Consider the following 12,934-nt stretch of genomic DNA (forward strand, 5'->3'; position numbering starts at 1 on the left):
ATAACGTGCATTCCTATGGTTATTATCCAAGTTATTATTCATTATTTTCATTTCATTATATTTTCAGCATTATGTAGAAAATATCTTTAAACATTTGGGGAGTGCCAACTACAAATGTTTTTTGAATTTTCTAAACCTTTTTATGTTTTGAGATATAATATTTAGATAATAAATACAATTTCATTTTCCTTAATTGAATACCATTAATGTAATGAAAACATTTTGTTTGAGAATTTAATTTAGATGGATTTAATTATTTAAAGCTGTAGAGATTTGCACATAACCAAGCTTGAAAGGATTTTAAATTGCAACAGGATGCATAAATGTTATATAATGGAAGCCTGGTTCTACAGCTACAGAAGAGATACACAGTATTTAAAATAACATCAGATTAAACAAATTATGTTTATGTATTATAATTGCTTAAAAATAATAGTATGAATTTGTGAAATAATAATACATGGTTTTCTCCTGAGTCATATTGATTAAATCTTTTATTATTTTTCACTGTCCCTAGTGTCTTATCTGAAATGGCAATAAACCACATAATGTACACTTTTCATTCAAAATTATGATGTCAACTTTTTATTTTGAAATGATTCTAGATTTACAGGAAGTTGCAACGGTAGTAAAGAGAGGTCCTATATACCCTTGACAAAGTTTGCCCCAAATGATTACATCTGACATAATTGTGGTATCAAACCAGAAACTTTACATAGTTACAATATGTGAGAATAGTTGTATACTACTTATGGAGTGTGAATTTGTGTTGCTACCACGCAGCCAAGATGAAGAGCTCTGTCATCACCTCAAGATCTTCCTGCTGCCACCCTTCACATCACACCCTCCTCCTTTGCACGATACTGACACTAGTTTATAGTTAGGTTATTTTGAGAATGGTATATGAATGGAGTCATACAGAATATGACCTTTTGAGATTGACGTTTTTCACTCAGTATATTGCCTTAGAGGTCTACCCAAGTTGTTGTGTATCAATAGTTTATTAAGTGTATTCCCTTTTATTGTTAAGTAGTGTTCAATGGTATGTATGGGCCACATTAAACGAATGGGAAAACTGCATATATAAATACATATAAAATGATGTAATATTATGAAAGGGAGGCCTGGGCTTGGTGGCTCATGCCTGTAGTCCCAGCACACTGTGAGGCTGAGGTGAGAAGATCACTTGAGCCTAGGAGTTCAATACCTGCCTGGGAAACATGGGAAAATCCCCTCTCTACCAAAAATAAAAAACAAAAATAAATAAAAATAAAGTCAGCGTGATTGTATGTGCTTGTAGTACCAGCTACTTGGGAGGCTGAGGTGGGAGCATATTTTTTTATAATTTTAATGCCTTTGTCAATATATTTAACTACATTTACAAATTAATATGAAATACAAATCGTAAATAGTATGCTAAGAAATCATGTATTAAATAGATGTGTGGAGTTCTTCAGAGAAACAGAACTAATAAGACATATGTGTATTAGTTCAAATACACACATCCTATTAGATAATTGGTTCATGCTATTCCGAGGTTTAAGTCTGAAATCTGGGCTGGGCATGGTGGCCTGTAATCCCAGCAATTTGGGAGGCTGAAGTGAGTGAATCACGAGCACAGGAGTTCGAGACCAGCCTGGCCAACATGGTGAAATCCCGTGTCTGCTAAAAATACCAAAAATTAGCTGGGCATAGTGGTGGGTGCCTGTAATCCTAGCTACTTGGGAGGCTGAGGCAGGAGAATTGCTTAAACCCAGGAGTGACCAGAGATCACGCAACTGCACTGCAGCTGGGACGAGAGTGAGACTCCATCTGAAAACAAACAACAACAACAAGAACAACAAAAGCAAACAAAAACAAAAAGACCTTCACAGCAACATCTAGATTGGTGTTTGACCAAACATCTGGGCCATATATATAGCCTAGTCAAGTTGGCAAATAAAATTATCCATCACAGAAAAGAAAATCTATTATGGAACATGGCTTGTTAGGAAATCTACTTTTAGTAGTTATTTCTTAAATTCTTTGCATTTCCAACAGGAAAGTTGTAGAATATTCTGTTTGTTAAAGAGATAAGTGAACCAGAGGATATATACTGATTAAACTGTGAAAACTCTAAGAAAAAAGTGTTTCTTGTGCCAATAAGAAGGTGCCATCCTTAGAGCTGTATTGCTACTAATGAAAATCAAATAGCCATGAGACCACTTGTGAGCACAACTGGGGAGGAGCACAGGCACCTGGCCAATCACACAAAATCGAACACAAATTCTGAGAAAAGTAAGAAATTGAAATGCCAATTCCTTTTACTCCAAACTTATCAAGAACTCAACTGTCATCTCTTCTTTTGCCTTTGTTAATTTGAGTAACATGCATACACACCAGAGAAATCAAGCTACACAGAACATACTGAAGATTATTTATGCTATTTTAATGTATTGACCAGTTATACTTTACAAATCCTATATTGAAACCTGCTGTAATAAAATAGCAGTTACCAAGTAGAAGGCTTCGTTAGGCTGGTTAAGAACATCACAGCAAACTCATGGACACAGCAGCCTTTGCTTTTCTCTTCTCTCATGTATAAAATGACTCAGGAGTTGTTAACTCCATACATTCATTTCAGCTGTCACTGGACCTGTTGATGAGCACCAGGAGCCTTCTCCTGGTACATGGTTCAAGGAATGATATTTATGATAAGAAGGCAGAGAGCCAAAGGGGAAGAAGTCTGAGTGGTCCTGAGTGGACTCAAATAACTGTTAATCTAATTATCCTGATGATTCCTTCAAACTCCTGCACTTTGTATGTGATGTCTCTGACCTCTTCTAGTAAGGGGCTTCTAGTGGGAGCTACCTCTGTCAGCCTGACCTCATCAGCCGTTTCTTCTCCAGGACACCTTCAAAATTTGTAGACTGCTCTTTGCTCCTTTACTACATTATGTCACTATTATGCTGTCTCTCTCCCCACCCCTTACACACACACACACACACATCCCCTTGTATATATGTGTGTATATATACACATATATCAAAAATGTCCCACACAATCCTCATTTCTTAATGCTCCAATGAAAGCCAATGTGCCAATCCTTTTGTGAGTTAATTGGCCTAAGAACATTCTTTAGGTACTATTAGCAAATTCTAATCACATCTCTCTTAGAAGGAAGGTCCATCACATAACATTTACTTTGCTGGAACTGAATACTGTCAACTAGGCTAATAAACAAACAAATCATAAATGAAAACAACAAAAGAAAGAGAGTGAAATAGAAAGAAGGAGAGGATAATTTTAATGGCAGCTATAAGTTGCCCTGCCCTATTGAGCATCAAGCATTTGTGCACAAAGGATGAAGGCAATGAGGGCAAAACAATAGATTTTTTTTTTTTTGAAAAACCTAACAAGAACGTGTAAATAATTTTGTGAATTTCTCACCCTTGGCAGAGAGGTGAAGCACAATTGCTAGGAGGGCAGGTGGTAGATTGTGAAGGCTTCAGGAAGAAGCTGAAAAATTAAGTGCCATGGAGAAACATGGGTTAAAGAAGAGTTAGCAGACAGATACAGTTATGCATGGAATAAAAATACCTCTAACAGGACAAACCATTAAATTGCAACCTTTATAAATTTGATCATATATTTAAATCATAAAAACTTTCCAAGATTTTAATTGTGTGTAGTGGTCCTCTATGGGATCACTTAATACATATTTCTTTGTACATAGTGTACTTATTCTTACATATTTCTTGTATTGGACTTCAGGAACAATACAACGTGTACTGCAATTTTGGGCCAAAAGTTACAAAGATAATTTTAAACTCATGCATTTTTTCTTTTATATTGAATCCAGCACAAAATTTCATCATGAATCTCAAAATCATTCTAACACAATTAAGAGTTATAATATTATGATGAATTAACATGAGAAGGATATTGATATCTTCTCACGCTCATGAGAGAGAATAATAAAATCACATTTAAGGAGTAGTTGATAATGGATTATAGCAATTTTATTTAGTATCAAATGACACATAATTCTTAATAACTCTAAATTAGAAACACATCTTTCCTAATAATATTTTAGATCAAGACTGTATCTGCACTATGCTAAACTATGATTGATAACTTAAATTAAGTCAAATAATTTAGGTTTAATATTTCAAGTAGTCCAACCATTCACAGATCAGTTCAATCTTAATAGTTAATTTTGTGATTCTAAATGGATAAAAAATATTGCCACCATTTCTAAAAAGATTCTTCAGTTTCTCTTACTGACATATTTAAATTTTGCATGATTTGTTTAGCAAAGAATAAAAGCATTTTAGGAATCTGAAATATTTAGTATTTCTTGATACATCAAGCATTATGTTTTTGTTATTTATTCTACATTATGTATTCATCAATCTTGTTCATAATAGATACTATGAGCTGTTGTTAGCAATTATCTTAATTGGCAGTTTACTTCAATATTTGTCAGAGGCACAGTAAGTTCTTCCAACATCGACATATAAAATGCCATTTTTTTTTTGTACTTCTAAGTTGACTTATGTTGCTCTTCTTTGGGGAAGAATTTATTTTGCTTTATTTTATTTTATTTTATTTTATTTTATTTTATTTTTTTGAGACGGAGTCTGGCTCTGCCGCCCAGGCTGGAGCGCAGTGGCCGGATCTCAGCTCACTGCAAGCTCCGCCTCCCGGGTTTACGCCATTCTCCTGCCTCAGCCTCCCGAGTAGCTGGGACTACAGGCGCCGCCACCTCGCCCGGCTAATTTTTTTTTTGTATTTTTTTAGTAGAGACGGGGTTTCACCGTGTTAGCCAGGATGGTCTCGATCTCCTGACCTCGTGATCCCCCCGTCTCGGCCTCCCAAAGTGCTGGGATTACAGGCTTGAGCCACCGCGCCCGGCCTATTTTGCTTTATTTTAAATGACACTGGCCTTTGATTTAAATGTCCTGAATATAGTGCAACATGAATACAGGTATGAAGTTTTGTCCCAGCACTCACTGAAATCAATTGAACTTATGATCTTCTAGTACAAGGTAAAATACCTATATGATTAAGTCATAATTGATTGCTCTTTATTAAATTCTTTCTTAAAAATTTCAAAGTATGTTTTTTTTCTTGGATAAGGGATTCTACTCTTCCAAAAAAAATTCACGTATCCCAGTCTTCTGTTGCTTTTTTTCTGACCTACTCATCTATCATCAATTGCTTTGTAAAAGAACAATTAACCCGGATTTTGACTTTTTTTTCCTGTAGATAATAATAACAGTAATTCTTTTGGAGTGTGTGAATCCAGAATACCTAAGTTGAAGCTAATCATTCACAGATTTATAATTTCAGAAGGATCATTGGAATAGACTGGAAGAGAGGGTAGGAGTCTGCTTTGAGTGGTCTGCTGCTGCTGTTTTTATTGTGCAAGTCCCCACCGAAATGAGATCTAAATAGCAGTGACTTCACGGTGTTAATTAGATAAGCATATCTGGGGTCCATGGGGCTAGAAGATTCGTATCATTATATTAGATGTCATCTGGGAAATAAAGAATTAAAAATAAGTCAACCCATATAGCTACCAAAGTTTATCTGAAAATCATGTGACTTACTCATATCTCTTAATTTTATTTACTGTTTGATTTTACTTTTCAATTTTATTTTACACATATGGTAATTGAAATAGATAGGATAATGGAAAATATACATTTAAACAGATACCAGTCAAAGAATATGATTAAAAGAGAGGGTTGTAATGAATCATTATACTTAAGGGGCTATGGAAATGCCTAAATTAAAAAAAAGGGAGGATCTAGACAATATTCTGAAACTACAAATAGAAGAACTTCTATATAAAATTTTATAAAGTTCCATGAATAGAAGTGTGCTTTATGATATATATATTTAATTGTGTATTTATGGTTACTCCAGTGAACTTTAAAATATGAAAGATGCATTAGATTTATAGATATTTATGTATAGTACTCAATCCTTCAATCATTGCTTTTTTAAACTTAGTCTTTGCAATACAATCACCTTATAATCTAAATATATTTTTCATCTATTAATATGCAATCTAGTCTGTAACCATGAGGTAAACAGAGATAATTATTAATGAACAAGATATGAATTTTGTTCATTAATAATTGTCCATTAATAATTAATGAATAATTATAATTTTGTTCATTAATAATTAATGAACAAAATATGATAATTTGGGGTCAAGTAAATATATATTGATTACTAAGATATTACAAAAATTAATAATTATTTTCTTATTTTCTTAATAACTATTTTCTTAATTCCATTAGAAAACAGGGGGAGAGAAGGCACAGATATTTGAAGGAGAAATAAAAATTACTGCAATTGCTTTTTTGTATCTGAAACACAGTATTCATTTCTTTTTTGCAAGAGCTCATAACACATACACAAAAATAAACCATATGCTGGTCCACAAAATAGTTCTCCATAAATTTCAAAGGATTATAGTTATGCAGACTATGATCCCTGCTCATAGTACATTTAAGCCATAAATCAATGCTAAAAATAAAACTAGAAAATTCATACATATTAGAGTATTAAACAGTACACTTCTAAATAATTAATTGGTCAAAAATGAAATCGTGATGATGATAATAAAAACATGTAGCACATATTATAATGAAAATACAACACACAAAAATTATGTGTGGCAAATGTGTTCTCTCTCCTGAACCTGCAACACCCTCCTTTTCCTGCCCTTGAACATCAGAGCTCCAGGTTCTCCAGCCTTTGAACTCCGGCACTCGCACCAGTGAACTCCCGTATCCTCAGGCCTGCTGCTCTGGACTGAGAGACCACTACTGGCTTCCCTGTATCTGAGGCTTTTGGACTTGAACTTAGCCATGCAACTGACTTCCCTGGGTTTCCAACTTGGAGATGATCTATAATGAAACCTCCCAATATCTATAATCACATTAGCTAATTTCCCTAATAAATCCCCTCTCCTCTCTCTCCCTCACTCTCTTTCTCGCTCTCTCTACCTATTTATTATCAATCTGTGTATATCCAATTGGTTTTGTCTCTTTGGAGAATACTAATAAAAAGAGAAAATAAGGTATTGCCATGACTGAATATTTTGTTTGTATATGTTTCAATATATATGGAAAAAAGTTAATTCCGACCTATATATCACACAAAACACCCAAATTAACTTATGATGTGCCTTACACTTAAACATGATAAATCTATATGTATTTAGACGACAATGTAAGATTGTTTTTTGATCTTAGAATAGGCAAAAGTTTTAATAACAAGGCACAAAAAGGTGCAGATCTTTTAAAAATTATACTTCATCAAAATTGAAAATGCACGTTCATCCAAAGACAATGTTTCGAGAGGATGTGGAGAATTTGGAATCCTTATTCATTGCTTATGGGAATGGAAAGTGGGGTAGCTGCTGTGGAAAATATTTTGGCATCTTCCAAAAGTTAAACATAGAATTGCCATATGTCCTGGCAATTCCACTCCTGGGTATATACCCATTAAGAACTGAAAATGGATATTCAAAAATATACTTGTACATGAATGTTCACAGCAGCACTATTCGCAGTAGACAAAAGATGAAAACAACCTCAATGTCCAACAATAGATAAATGAATAAATATGTTATATCCATACAATGGAATATCGGTTATTAAAATGAACGAAGTAGTGATAAATGGTACACCAGGGATGTTTCTCAGAAACATCACGTGAGCGTAAAAAGCCCTAACAGTGAACATGTAGTATGATTCCATTAATATGAAATACCCAGAATAGACAAATCAATAGAGAGAAAGCAGATGAGTGCTTGCCACAGACTGAGGCGAGAGGGATAGGGAATGGCTACTGAATGAGCCCCAGATCTCTGTTCGTTTTGAAACTAAATAGAGCAGACGGTTGCACAGATTTGCAAAGGTTAGATGCCACTGTGTCGTACACCTGAAACGGTTAATTTTATATTATGGGAATTTCACCCCCAAAAAGATAATGTTTCGATAGTGAAAGACAAATTATAGAGTGGGAGAAAAATATTTGGCATCCATATATCTGACTTGGGGCCTATGTGCAGAACATAAAAACGTACTCCTAAGTAACAATAATTAAAAGAAGATGAAACTTCTTCTCTTTCCCAAATAGGTAAAAGTCCTTAACAACTAAATCATAAAAGAAGATATACATTTGACCAGTAAGCATATCAAATAGTATTAAAATCATTAATCATCAATAAAAATGTGCAGTATCACTATCTATTCATCAGAACGACTAAATATGTTTTTCTTAAATTTAAGACAGCAACATTTGAATAGTATGGAACAACTTGAACTCTCATATATTGCTGGTGGATGTGTGGAATGCAGTAATGTTGGAAATTTGCTTGGCATCTTAAAAAAGAAGCCATTAAATAAAGCTAAATACAAAACGACTCTATGGTACAACAAATCTACTTGTAGGTCTATACAAAAAATAAATTATTCTGTATAGCCACAAGGACTGTATAGTCCATCTGTCTGGCTGGCACAATATTAATAAAATCACACAGATTCGTTGCTTAAACAATAGAAATTTATTACTCACCTTTCTGGATGTTGGGATGTTCAAAATCAGTGTGTCAGCTCATTGAAATTTTGGTGAGGGCCCTCTTCCTAGCTTACAGATAGCTGCTTTCTTACTGTATCTGTGCATGGCAGCAAGAGAGAGAGAGGACACACACACACACACACCACACACACACACACACACACACACAGAGGGTGAAACAGCGAGCACAACCACTCTCCTGTTTCACTAGTTGCTATGGTATTAATGTGACCCCCAATTTCATGTGTTGGAAACTTAATCCACGATGCAATAGCATTGGGTGGTGGGATTAAATCATAAAGTCTTTGTCCTCATGAACAGATGAATGCCTTTATAAAATGGCTTGTGGAGGTGAGTTCCCTCTTTTATATTTTTACATTTATTTATTTACTTTTTGAGAAGAAATCTCACTCTGTTGTCTGGGCTGGAGTACAGCGGCATGATCTCGGCTAGCTGCAATCTCTGCATCCCTGGTTCAAGCAATTCTCCTGCCTTGAGTAGCTGGGACTACAGGTGTGTGCCACCACGCCCAGCTAATTTTTGTAGTTTTTAGTAGAGATGGGTTTCACCACATTGGCCAGGCTAGTCTCAAACTCTTGACCTAGCGATCCACCCGCCTCAGCCTCCCAGAGTGCTGGGATTACAGGCGTGAGTTACCACGCCCGGCTGTGAGTTCCCCCTCTTATGTTCTTCTGCCACGTGGGGACTCTATGTTCATCCCTTTTGCCGCTTCCACCTGCTACCAGGTAAGAAACCAGAAAAAAAAACCTGCACCAGATGCTGGTGTGTTGATATTAAATGTCCTAGTCTTCAGGGCTATGATAAATATATTTCTGTTCTTTATAAATTACTTAGTCTCAGGAATTCTTTTATAGCAACACAAAATGCACTAAGACACTAATCTATCAGGCCAGGGCCCCATCCTTATGACCTGATTTAACCTTAATTACCTCTGGATAAACCCTACCTTCAAATACTCACATTGAGGGGTTAAACCTATAAACTTTATGGGGACAGAATTCAGTTCTTAGCAAAAACCAGTATTAAAATGTTCACAGCAACTTCATCTAGCTTAAAACTAGAAATAACCCAAATATTCATCAGAAGAATTGACTAGCAGTCCATATGATCATTAGTATACTCAGACAATGGAATATCATACAGCAATAAAAGGAATAAGTTATTGGCCCATGGAATAACATGACTGACTCTCACTCTCAAACATATTGTGATGAGCCAAAGTAGCTACAAAATATTGCAGGCAAAAGAACATGAAAATAAAATAGTTTTAGAAGTCAGAATAGGGGTGACCATGCAATGGGGGTGGAATTGAGAGAGGGTAACAAAATACATAAGAATTGGAAAGATTAAAAGGTTTCATTTTCATAGGGCTACTGTCAGGAGATGAATTGTGTCCTCCTAATATTCATAGGTTGATGTCCTAAATCCAGAATCTCAGAATGTGACTGTATTTGGAGATCATGCCCTTAAAGAAGTAATGAAGGTACAGTGAAGTCGCGAGGTGGGCCTAATCCAATATGACTGTTGCCCTTGTAACCAGAGATTAGGATACAGAAATGTACAGAAGAAAGACCAGCTGAAGGCACAGGGAGAAGATGGACATCGATAAGCCAATGAGAGGCTTCAGAAGAAAGCAACCATGTGGACACCTTGGCCTTGCATTTCGAGCCTTCAGACTGTGAGGAAACAAATTGCTGGTGTTTAAGCCACCCAGAGGGTGGTACATTTTTATAGCAGTCCCAGGAAACAAATACAGCTACATAAAACTACTTTATTCATTATTTATGATTACTTATATAAAGCTCTGGTGATTAGGACGGGGGTATTTGGTGCAGAAAGGGAAGATTCAGTAATGGAAGGGAAAAATGGACTCACCAAAATACCACGCCCATTTGAAAATGCCATTGACAAGATATGATGTTGCCTAGCAAGGCAGGAAAGCAGGGATGTTTAATACAATGGTTCACATTAATACACTACCCATTTGTAGAAACAACAGAACTTCTATCTTAAATCACAAACAAATTCATCTTCAGCTTTATTAAAGATCTAATTGTAAATGTCAAAAGCATAATAAAATATTTTTAAAATAATATGGAAGAATATCCTTATTCCTTTGGATAGGAAAGCATTTTTAATATATGACAGCTCAAGAAGCATAAACCACAAAAGAAAAGAAGGAAATGATTGAGAATATTAATGTTAAGAAATTCTGCTCCTAAATGTAGACCATAAATTAAATGGAAATAAAAGTCACACATTTACAAAAGATATTTTCATCCCATAAAACTCACATTTACTCTTCTTTTGGATAGATAAATATGCTGGTGAGTCTTTCACTACACACACACACACACACACACACACATACACACATACACACGCAAACAATCACACAAAACACTTGAATTTTAGAGGAAAGGAAACAAAAGTGGTCAATAAACATATGAAAAGTTGCACTGCTTCATTATTAATCAGGGAAATGCAAATTAAAACCACATGAGATAATAGTTTATGCTCACCAGATTGACAATTACCAGAGTTTCTGAATTATCAAGTGCATGAGGGGATTTGCAGCAATCACAGCTGTTTACATAGCGCTGCTCTGAATCTACATCAGGCACACAACCTGAAAACAATCTGCATTATCTAGCAAAGCTGAAGAGGAGCCAATCCTGTAAGCCAACCATTCCATTATTTCATGAATAGTTGTAAACATGCCCCCAGGAAACAGATAGGAGAGTGTTCCTAAACACATCATGTGTCAAAAAATCTGACAATTAAAACATGTAACAATAAAACTAGTAATAATAGAATGAATATAATTAATATGTTCGTAAAACTGTGACACCGCAGTGAAAATGAATGACCTATGTCTACATGTATTGACATTTTCTCAGTAAAATTTTGTTTCAACAAATAAAGTCACTGAAAAATAATTTTAATATGAATCAAATTATTTTAAATTACAGACAAGCAAAAGAAAACTATATTTAGAAATACAAAATATAAAGTAAATACAATAAATTAGCGCAATGTAAACAACACTTCTTTTTCTAAGGAATAAAGATGCTTATTTTATGTAAAATCATCTACTTCTCACATACAATTATGTTATTGTTATTATTATAATAAAGTCAAGAAAGTTATCTGTTTTACTGTTGTTCATGCTTTTAGCATGTTAGAGGGAGCATACGTGTGGACCACAGGCAAAAAGATGATCCATATAAAGAGGAATTTTGCCTCATTGTCCTGATTACCTGAGAAGCATCTAGCAGGTGCCCAGAAAAATGATATTTTTGAATAAATTTATTTATCTGAACATATGAAAAGGATAAAAACAGAAAAAGTTCTGACGTTACATTTCAATGATCTGCACAATTGTAAAGGAATCCTCCTAAGACAGAAGAGGCAAAGGGCTTCAAAGCTAATGGCAATGACGTCTATATTACTAAAATTGTCACCAGATTCTTGCAATGTTAATCTTTGGACAATTTACTTCATCATAGAACCTTATTCCTAGTCAACATTTTTAAAAAATTAAAAAATAAATATACCTTAGTACTAAAATGACCATAACTTAGACAACTTAAATTTGTTTATATTTCAGAATATCATCATCATGAAATGGTTCTGATTATACTAGTTTATAAAGCATCAAGATGACATCTTAGTCAACTGGGCAGACCAGGATTTTTGTCAATTGTTATTGTGTAAACTTTAAGACATTTTACTAATGTTCTATAACATATAGACTGTTCAATTATAAATGTATGAAAATACAACTATTATCTCCCAGTTTTTGAGCAATTACATATTGTTGAATGTGAATCTGTTTGTCGTGTTCTACAACAAGTTAAAAGTTATCTTTTTGGTAATCAAAAAATAAACATTTAAGACCGAAGCGGTGGCTCACGGCTGTAATCCCAGCACTTTGGGAGGCCGAAGCGGCGTATCACCTGAGGTCAGGAGATCGAGACCATCCTGGCTAACACGGTGAAACCCCGTCTCTACTAAAAACACAAAAAACTAGCCGGGTGCGGTGGCGGCGCCTGTAGTCCCAGCTACTCGGGAGGCTGAGCAGGAGAATGGCGGGAACCCGGGAGGCGGAGCTTGCAGTGAGCTGAGATCCGGCCACTGCACTCCAGCCTGGGCCACAGAGCGAGACTCCGTCTCAAAAAACAAAACAAAACAAAACATTTAAAAATGAAGAAAAAATTCTACAATATAAAGATTTCCACCATACAAAGTTCCTAAGAGTAAATAATAAAAGCCCCTCTTTAGTGTCATTGTCCCATTTCCTTCTTTTTCTTCTATTGGAAACCGCGTG

At 35.0% G+C, this 12,934-nt stretch overlaps 1 long non-coding RNA gene across 1 annotated transcript in view; it reads right to left on the reverse strand.

The window, feature by feature from the left end:
- LOC117098941 overlaps positions 1–12,934 on the reverse strand; it is a 50,856-nt gene that overhangs the window by 5,680 nt on the left and 32,242 nt on the right. The window contains exon 2 of the long non-coding RNA XR_004443655.1: positions 3,430–3,498. This is a non-coding gene — a long non-coding RNA (uncharacterized LOC117098941). The remainder of the gene's footprint in view (positions 1–3,429; positions 3,499–12,934) is intronic.

The sequence above is a fragment of the Trachypithecus francoisi genome, unplaced genomic scaffold, assembly GCF_009764315.1.
Source record: "Trachypithecus francoisi isolate TF-2019V2 unplaced genomic scaffold, Tfra_2.0 Contig01474, whole genome shotgun sequence".
Classification (NCBI taxonomy): Eukaryota; Metazoa; Chordata; class Mammalia; order Primates; family Cercopithecidae; genus Trachypithecus; species Trachypithecus francoisi.